Source organism: Peromyscus leucopus, chromosome 23 (genome assembly GCF_004664715.2).
Source record: "Peromyscus leucopus breed LL Stock chromosome 23, UCI_PerLeu_2.1, whole genome shotgun sequence".
NCBI lineage: Eukaryota > Metazoa > Chordata > Mammalia > Rodentia > Cricetidae > Peromyscus > Peromyscus leucopus.
Window position 1 is genome coordinate 40,813,892 of NC_051082.1, and position 10,142 is coordinate 40,824,033.

A 10,142-nucleotide genomic window follows, 5' to 3' on the forward strand; every position below is an offset into this window, starting at 1 on the left:
TGTTCAGGGCCACCTCCTTCTCAGTGGCTGAGGTCAAAGTGCCCAAATTCACTCCTACCAGGACCTGTGGCCCAACCCCTGTGAGTCACAGAGGAGGTGGGCTGGAGGTGGTCTCAATTACGAGACCACACCCCTCCCCCTGGGCAGCTCAGCAGCAGCTTATCTGAAGTGGGTACCTGTCAGTGAGGTAAGTTCCCATTACCTAGGTGACACAGGAAGCCACCACTGCTCATTACTCCACAAAGGGTCAAAGATCTAGAGAGTTCTAGTGTAGTAGATTTCATCTAGGGGTGATTGAGGACCCTGTGGGCAGGTGATTTTTCCCGTCAGATCTTCTCTCCACACACAAAAGATGGAATAACCGGCCTCACACACTATGTAGCCTAGGAGGACCATGATCCCCTTGCCTCCACCTACCAAGCTCTGGGATAATAGGTGTGTGTCACACTAGGTTTACGCAGTGCTGGGAATGGGAGCCAGAGGCCTGTGCATGCCGGGCAAGAACACTATTGACTGGCTACGTCCCCAGCCACAGTCCTTTCCGTGAGAGAGAGTCCTGCTTCAGTTTCCTGTATTCTGGGATGACAGACATGTTCCTCCAATGCCCGCCATTCCTAACCAGACTCTAGTCAAGCTCTCTGAACTCTCCAGCTTGGCCCTGACTTCCAGGTCTCTGCACGGTCCAGTTTGGCAGGAATCCCTCCCACAGCCTTCTACTGTCTAAATGCTGGTGCCTTCCAGCTTCCAGAGCCCACATGTCAAGACCTGAACTTCTGTTTGTCCTTGTGGCGTGGCCTTGGAGTTATTAGGAATTGAAAGAGGCTGTGCTCAGTGTGATGGGCCAGGCCTGTCATTTCAACAAGGGGACCTGAATCAGTTAGGGTTCCCTAGAGGAACAGAGCTTATACAATATATAAGAGATGGCGAGGGATGTTTATGTGTCCTTTATATAGGCTGCCAGCAGAAGGTGGAGTCCAGATTAAAGGTGGATCTTCCCACCCCAAAGATCTCCACTAGAAGTGAGTCTTTCCAGACCAGGCAGTAGTGGCACACGCCTTTAATCCCAGCACTCTGGAAGCAGAAGCAGGTGGATCTCTGAGTTCAAGACCAGCCTGGTACAGAGTGAGTTCCAGGACAGTCAGGACTGCAGAGAGAAAACCTGCCTTGAAACCCTCCCCAGGGTGGGGGAAAAAAGTGGGTCTTCCCACTTCAAATGATTTAATTAAGAAAAAAAAATCTTACAGGTGTGCTCATTCATTTGGGTTTTAGGTAACTCCAGATGTAGTCAAGTTGACAACCAAGAATAGTCATCACAGGACCTGAATTTGAAGATAGCCTGGGCTACATGAGGAGACCCTGTCTCAAAACAACAGAAATGAGGTGACTGGCGAGATGGCTGTGCCAGTTAAAGTACTCACCACACAAGCCCGACAACCCTGGAATCCACGTAAACAGCTGGAGGTGGTGGTGCACATCTTTAGTCTCAGCATCCCTATGGAAAGATGGGAAGCAGTAGAAAGGAGGGTTATCCAAAAGCTCCAGCCAGGTAGCCTGGGGCATGCAATGCTGCAGACAGAACAGCCTGGAGTATGCAATGCTGCAGACAACAGCCTGGAGTATTCAGTGCTGCAGACAGAACAGCCTGGAGCGTGCAACACTGAAGACAACAACCTGGAGTATGCAATGCTGCAGACAACAGCCTGGAGTATGCAATGCTGCAGACAACAGCCTGGAGTATGCAACACTGCAGACAGAACATCCTGGAGCATGCAACACTGAAGACAACAGCCTGGAGTATGCAACGCTGCAGAAACGAGCCTGAACAGGATGGAAACGGACAACTGACTTTCAGAGAGCTTTCCTCTGACCTCCACACATGTCCCATGGCACACGCATGCCTGTATGTGCATACACACACACACACACACACACACACTAATAATTTTTTAAGAAGAAAAAAAAGAGGGCTGGAGAGATGATTCTATTGGTCCTGAATTCCATGTTTTAAACCCAGGCACGGTGGCTTGTGCTTTGTCATCCCAGTGCTGGGGAGGCAGAGGCGGGCAGACCGCTGTGGTTCACTGGCCACCCTGCCGGGCCCAGTCAGTGAGTTCCTGGCCAGTGAAAGACCCTGTTTTCCACAAACAAGATGTGAGCTGGAGAGATGGCTCAGCAGTTAAGGACGGACTTGCAGAGGACCTGAGTTTGGTTTTCTAACAGCTCCAGTAGATTCTGATGCCTCTGGCCTCTGAGGGCACCTGCACACACGTCCACACACACATAACTAAAAAAATAATAACAATAGTAATAAAAACTCAGGGTTGGAGATTTAGCTTAGTGGTAGAGCGCTTGCCTAGCCCTGGGTTCGGTCCTCAGCTCCAGAAATAAAACAAAACAAACAAACAAAAAACCCCAAAACAAAACAATAGTAATAATAATAATAATAATAATAATAATAATAAAAACAACCTTTTTTTTTTTCATTTTTCAAGACAGGGTTTCTCTGTGTAGCCCTGACTGTCCTAGATCTCACTCTGTAGACCAGGCTGGTCTCGAACTCACAGAGATCTGCCTGCCTCTGCCTCCCAAGTGCTGGGATAAAAGGCATGCACCATCATCACCCGGCAAAACAAACCTTTTTTTTTAAGGGCTGGTGGGGCTGGAGAGATGGCTCAATGGTTAAGAACACTTGACTGCTCTTCCAGAGGTCCTGAGTTCAATTCCCAGCAACCACATCGTGGCTTACAACTATCTGTAATGGGATTGGATTCCTGCTTCTGGTGTGCATGAAGACAGAGCACTCATACACATAAAATACATGAATAAATAAATCTTTTTTAAGAAAAGGTAGATGAAGCCTGAGGAATAACACTGAAATCTGGCCTCTATATTCATATGCACATGCATGCACCTGCACACACCAACATGTACACACATGACAATCAAAGAATGATGTAGAGAAATGGCCCCGCAGTTAAGAGCACTGGCTGCTCTTGCAAAGGACTCAGGTTTAGTGCTCAGCACCTACATGGGGCCATACAACTGTCTATACTCCAGTTCCAAAAGCTCTGATGCCTTCTTCTGGCCTTTGAGGACACCAGGCATACATGTGGTGCACAGAAAGACCAAACGCTCATACAGAAAATAATAATAGGTCTTAAAAAAAAAAAGAACAGAAAGGGAGCCTGATGCCTAAAGGGGGTGAGTTAAGATAGACACATTGAGCCGGGGGGTGGTGGTGGCGGCGGCGGTGGCGGTGGCGGCGGCCGCGGCGGCAGCGGCGGTGGCGCACGCCTTTAATTCCAGCACTGGGGAGGCAGAGGCAGGCGGATCTCTGAGATTTCCAGGCCATCCTGATCTACAAAGTGAGTTCCAGGACAGCCAGAACTACAGAGAAATCCCATCTTGAAAAATCAAAAAAAAAAAAAAAAAAAAAAAACTTTTTAAAAAGATAGATACATTGTCAGGTAGGACCAAATGCCTCCCGGGTCTGGCCAGTCCTTCCCTCTATCCTGGAGAAAGTTCCTGCCACACATTGGCAGACTTTCCTGTGGCTCCCCAGGAGACCACTGGCCATCACCACCCCCAGGCATTTGGGACCCAGAGTTGACAAATCAGTGCCCAGGAGTCTTTTGAGGTCAGGAGGTCTGGAGGTACCTCCCCTGCATGCTACCGGCGTCAATAACTCTTCCTGCCCCCCCCATCCCTCCCTGTGACCATGACGAGGGAGGATTCATTTCCTTGTGAGCTGCTGGTGCTATTTTCAGACAATTGTTGAAAAGCAGGTCTCAGTCCCTGGCCAGAGCTGCCTCTCTGGGCTTCTGCTTGCCAGCCAGGGTTTGCCCTGTGCTAGAGGCTAGCTGCCCAACAGCTCTCAGGTGTCAAGCGCAGAGGCTGCTGGGCCCTGACTGCCTGGCCCCATTTCTGGTCCTAGGGATGGAACCTAGGATTTTGCATATTCTAGGAAAGTGCTCTTCTGCTAAGCCACACCCAAGCCCCTCACTGGGGGATTCTAGGCAGGTGCTCTACCACTGAGTCACACCCCAGCCCCTCACTGGGGGGTTCTAGGCAGGAGCTTTACCACTGTGACATACCCCCTAGCCTCTTCTACTTTTAAAGTCATGAAGAATTGGGAACATATTCATCATTTAAGAAATAAAATTGAGGGCTGGAGAGATGGCTCAGAGGTTAAGAGCATCGTCTGTTCTTTCAGAGGTCCTGAGTTCCATTCCCAGCAACCACATGATGGCTCACAACCACCTGTAATGAGATCTGGTGCCCTCTTCTGGCATGAATGCAGGCAGAACACTGTATACATAATAAATAAATAAATCTTTTAAAAAAAGAAAAGAAAAGAAAAGAAAAGAAAAGAAAAGAAATAATGTTGAGCCGGGCAGTGGTTGCACATGTCTTTGATCCCAGCACTCAGGAGGCAGAGGCAGGTGGATCTCTGCGAGTTCAAGGCCAGCCTGGTCTACAAAGCAAGTTCCAGAATAGCCAGGGCTGTTATAAAAAGAAATCTCGAAAAACAAAAACAAAATAAATACATTGAAAGAATGTGAACGAACCCTAAGGCCATGACAAACACTTGACTAACTGAGCACCTCCTATCCCAGCCCTAGATTTTTGAGACAAAGTCCTGCTATGTAGCCCAGGCTGGCTCAAAACTCAAGATATTCCTTCTTCAGCCCCTTCAGTGCTGCGATTACAGGCATGCACCACCACGTCTGGCTCGGGCTCCTGGGCTTCCTGAAGCTGCTGCTGCTGCTACTGCTGCTGGAACATTGCAGCAGGGAATTTCATTAGCCTACCTTGTTCCTTCTGTTAGAACCGTTCTTCTGCAGAGGAAATCCTGGGCACTTCTCTGGACTGTAGACGGGCACCACACTGCTCTCTCGGGAACACAGACGTGTTGCTGGTTGATGACTCTGAGACGCAGTCAGTATGAGGCTTCCTAGACAGAGAAGCCGATTCTAAACGTAGTGGGCAGAGGGGCTGGAAAGCGAACAGGGCATCCAGGGCCTCACTATTCCAGGTCTCACCACGATGAAGGCTTCTCCGGGGGCTTCTCAGCAACACCCCGAGTAGCTACTTGACAGGTCAGTAAACAGGCCAGAGATGAAACTTCATGGTTTTGACTGGTTAGGTGCATCAACTTGACACAAGCTAGAGTCTTCAGAGAGGAAGGAGCCTCAGTTGAGGAAATGCCTCCGTGAGATCCAGCTGTAAGGCATTTTCTCAATTAGTGATCAACGGGGGAGGACCCAGCCCACTGTGGGCGGGGCCATCCCTGGGCTGGTGGTCCTGGGTTCTATAAGAAAGCAGGCTGAGCTGGGCAGTGGTGGCGCTCGCCTTTAATCCCAGTGCTTGGGAGGCAGAGCCAGGTGGATCTCTGTGAATTTAAGGCCAGCCTGGTCTACAGAGCAAGCTCCAGGACAGGCACCGAAACTACACAGAGAAACCCTGTCTCGAAAAACCAAAAAAAAAAAAAAAAAAAAGAAAGAAAAAAAAAGTCAGTCTCAGCACCCCTCCCTGGACTCTGTATCAGCTCCTGCCTGTAGGTTGCTTGAGTTCCTGCCCTGACTTCCTTTGGTGATGAACAGCAATGCAGAAATGTAAACTGAATAAACCCTTTCCTCTCCAGCTTCTTTTTTGGTCATGGTGTTTTGTCGCAGCACTAGCAGCCCTAACTAAGACATTGCATACTACTCCACAGCCAGTAACTGACGAGTCCCACCTCAGCACCAGACAGCCCAGTGCCTTGCCGCTACCTTGCATGAGCCCCCGAGAGCCAGGCCCTCTCCTGGGTAGGTTAATGGCATTGGACATAGCCATGTGGAGCTACCAGAGGGGAGGCAGCTCCAGGCAGCCTCCAGGTCACTCCCACTGCCACCCTGGCCCCAGGTGTCACTTGCATGCCTGACTGTATGACACAAGGTTCTCTGGAGGAACAACTGAGAGAATGAGTCGCCAGGCATATATATATATATATATATATATATATATATATATATATATATATATATATATAGTCTATGTATCTATATGTATTTATAGATATAAAGTGATTTATTAGAGTGGCTTACAGGCCGTAGTCCAGCTCATCCAACAATAACTATCTACCAACGGAAGGTCCAAGAATCCGTTCAGTCCACAAGGCTGGATATCTCAGCTGGTTTTCAGTATATACTGGAATCCAGGAGAAGTCGGCTCTAATGCCAGTGAAGGAATGGACTTGCCAGCAAGAGAGCAAACAGGCAAAGAGCGAAAGATTCTTTCTTCCTCTGCTTCCTTTATACAGGCTGCCAGCAGAAGCTGAGGTCCAGATTACAGGTGGAGTTTCCCATCTCATAAGATCTGGATTAAGCCAGGCGGTGGTGGCACACACCTTTAATCCCAGCACTTGGGAGGCAGAGGCAGGCAGATCTCTGCATTCTAGCATGGTCTACAGAGTGAGTTCCAGAAACCCTGTCTCGAAAAAAGATCTGGATTAAAAGTGGCTCTTCCCACTTTGAACGATTTATTTAAGGAAAAAAAAATCCCTCACTGATGTACCCAAGCCACTTGGGTTTTAGTTCATTCCAGATGTAGTCAAGTTGGCAACCAAGAATAGCCATCTCACTGAGCCAGTAGCTTGGGGACAGTAATAAAATGATTGTTTCAAGCTGGTTGTGGTGGCATGCCCGTGTCCCACCAGCCACTGGAACCTGAGGCAGAAGAACTCTAAGTTTGAGGCTATGGTGTGAGATTCTACCTCAAAAACAAAACATAGTGCCTGGAGGGATGGCTCAGAGGTTAAAAGCATGGGTGCATATAGGCGTGGGTACACATGCATGTTGGTGGCAGGCAGAGATCCACGCCTTCTCCTGTTGCTTTCCTACTTTTTTTGAGAGACATATTTATTTTATGTTATGTGCATGAATGTTTGCCTGGATGTGTGCATGTGTGTCACGTGTGTTTCGGTGCCCGCGGAAGTCAGAAGAGGGCATCAGATCCCTTAGAGCTGGCTTTACATATGATTGTGAGCTGCCATGTGGGTGCTGGGAATTGAACCCAGGTCCTCTGCAAGAGAAGCCAGTGCTCTTAACCACTGAGCCATCTCTCCAGCCCCAGAAGACAGTTCTCTCCTCCTACTAGGTGGGTCCTGGGATTGAACTCGGGTCACTCTTAGTGACCAGCACCTTTATCCACTGAGTCATCTCTCTAGGCCCTCCATCTTGTCTCATTGGTTGGCCTGGAACTCTCTGTGTAAACCAGGCTGGCTTCAGACTCAGAGATCAGCCTGCCTCTGTCTCTGCCTTCTGAAACCTGGGGTTAAAGACAGGCTCCACCATACCCAGCTCCACCATAAAAGCTCTTGGGCTAGCTTTTACTCAGGTACTGGGGATCTGAATTCAGTCCCTCAGGCTTGCCCGTAGGTATTTTAGTGGCTGAGCCATCTCCTCAGTCCCGAAGCTTACCTTGAAACAGAGGACTGGGGTATGTGTAGCTAAGCAGTCCAAATCAAGGCGTGGTTACTGCCCATCACTGATCCAACATTTTCTCAGATCCAGTTTCTTCTGCAAGGTGGCCAGATAAATTGTCAGAACTGTGTGAAATCTACTTCTTGGGAGACAAGATCCTCCTCTGGCTGGTGCTAGGTCCCAGATTTTTCCTCTCCTAGCATGAAATTCCTGGGAGAACTCCAACTTCTTGGGGCTCAGTCAAAAAGAGGGCCACAAGTATCTTTAAAATGTATCTTTTAGCTGGGCATAGTGGCGCACGCCTTTAATCCCAGCACTTAAGAGGCAGGGGCAGGCGGATCTCTGTGAGTTTGAGGCCAGCCTAGTCTACAGAGTGAGTTGCAGGACAGCCAGGGCTACACAGAGAAATCCAGTCTCAACCCTCAAAAAAAAAAAAAAAAAAAAAAAAACCTTCATCCCTGATTGGATGATGGTTACAGGTCACAGGGGCAGGGGTGGGTTTGCATTGGCAGAGATGTGACAACTGGCCTAAGGTTTTTGAGAGGAAGCTGGCTGTCCAGCAAGAAAGTGGTTAGGGATCATCAGCGGTCCTGATGGAGGAGGTTAGCTTCCCTTTTGATGGAAAGGATGAATCCCAGGCCTCCAGCGAGATGCTGAGAAGGTAAGTCTGAACTTCCTGAAGTCCTTCTTCATCCTCAGGTGTTCCCACTTCCCATGTCTCTGAATGGATGCTAGGGAAGGCCTGACATCTTCTCTTTACATGCCAGAGCTTCCTAGGTGGCCCTGTTAGGAGGACATCCGGCAGGGCCTATCTTGGCATGCCATGAGGAACCACACAGGGTATGAAGTTCCAGCAGGGATGGGAGGGAAGGAAGGCTTTGCAGGCGTTGAAGCTGGGACCACAGAGAGGGAGAGTAATTGTGAGTAAAGCAGGCTGAGCTGAGCTGGAGACACTAGGCCTATGCCGGGAGCCCCGGAGCCCGGGGAATACTGTCCACTGCCAGGCCCAGCAGTATGGGGCCCAGGCTGGCAGATGGGGGCAGCTGCTTCCTGCCACTGGAACAGTTAGACCACAGCAGCTGCAGGTTTTCTGCGTGTTGTTCCCAGCGCCCTTACCTAGGTTCTGGGGCCTCTGTCCAACCTTCCCCAAGCAAGTCCTCAGCAGGACTCAGAGGCTGAGCTGGGCCACGCTGTCACTAGGGTCTAGTAGAGTAAACAAACTTTTCTCTTTTTTTGTGGTTTGTTTGTGTGTTTTTTTTTTTTGTTTTTTTGTTTTTTTTTTTGTTTTTTGTTTTTTCGAGACAGGGTTTCCCTGCGTAGCTTTGCGCCTTTCCTGGAGCTTACTTGGTAGCCCAGGCTGGCCTCGAACTCACAGAGATCCGCCTGGCTCTGCCTCCCGAGTGCTGGGATTAAAGGCGTGCGCCACCACCGCCCGGCTAGCGCCACCACCACCCGGCTTGTTTTTGTTTTGAGTCAGGGTCTCTCTCTGTGGCCCCAGCTGTCCTGGAATTCAATGTGTAGATAGACCAGGCTGGCTTCGAACTCACCTGCCTCTGCTTCCTGAGTGCTAGGATTAAAGGCACACGCAATCACACTGGCTCGTCTTTTTTTAAAATCTAAGCTTTATTTATTGTTATTGTGGGTGGGTATGTGTGTGCATGGTGTGTTTGTGTGGGCATGCATGCCATGGCACACATGTGGAGGTCAAAGGATAACTTTGTAGAGTTCTTTCCTTCCATTTTATGTGTGTCTACGGATGAAACTCAGGTCACCAGGCTTGCTGTGGGAGCTCCTTCACCCACTCAACCATCTTGCTGGTCCTGACCTTGGGTTATTATTGCAGCCCTGGGGTGACAGTAAGAAAGACCCCAAACGGTGGCCATTGGCAGGTGTCCTAGGGCCGAAACCCTGCTCTCTGCCTGGAACTCCCTCAGTGCCAGGGTGTCCACATCCCTCACATTGCCCACAAATGTTTACTATACATCTCTGGGCCTGTTGGCATCAAGGAGGCTGGCCATCACAGGGACAGCTTAGTAAGGGTGCCTGGTCTTGGGCTCCCAATTCTAATTCTACTGCCTTGGAATATCCATCCACCCACCCACCCACCCATCCATCCACCCACCCACCCACCCATCCATCCATCCACCCACCCACCCACCCATCCACCCACCCACCCATCCATCCATCCACCCACCCACCCACCCATCCATCCACCCACCCACCCATCCATCCACCCACCCACCCACCCATCCATCCATCTAATGTGTGTGTCTACATACCTATACATGTAGACACACACACTCACACACACGCATATAAACATGGTCTCAGGGCAGTGTTGGTCCCAAAGAAAGATCTGGAATTATGTCCTTGTCCCAGTATCTGGGCAGCCTGCCCAGGCACTCAGCACTGGGAAGAAAACATGGTCAGATCTTGGGACTTCCACGGAGGTAGGAAGCGGACGGCAACTATCCTGCGGGAGACTTTGGGCTCTGGTCTCTATGTAGAGGGAGGTGCCCAAAGCAGGTCAAATCCAGAGGCCAGTGCAGGAGGCCTTCAGCATCCCTGACCTCAGAGCGAGTCACTGATGGACCAATAGGAAAGCAGGACTTCTGACTTCTTGAGCTAGGACAGGCTCCTCTCCAAAAAGAGGCGGCAGTAGTTAATGTCCCTCTAGCG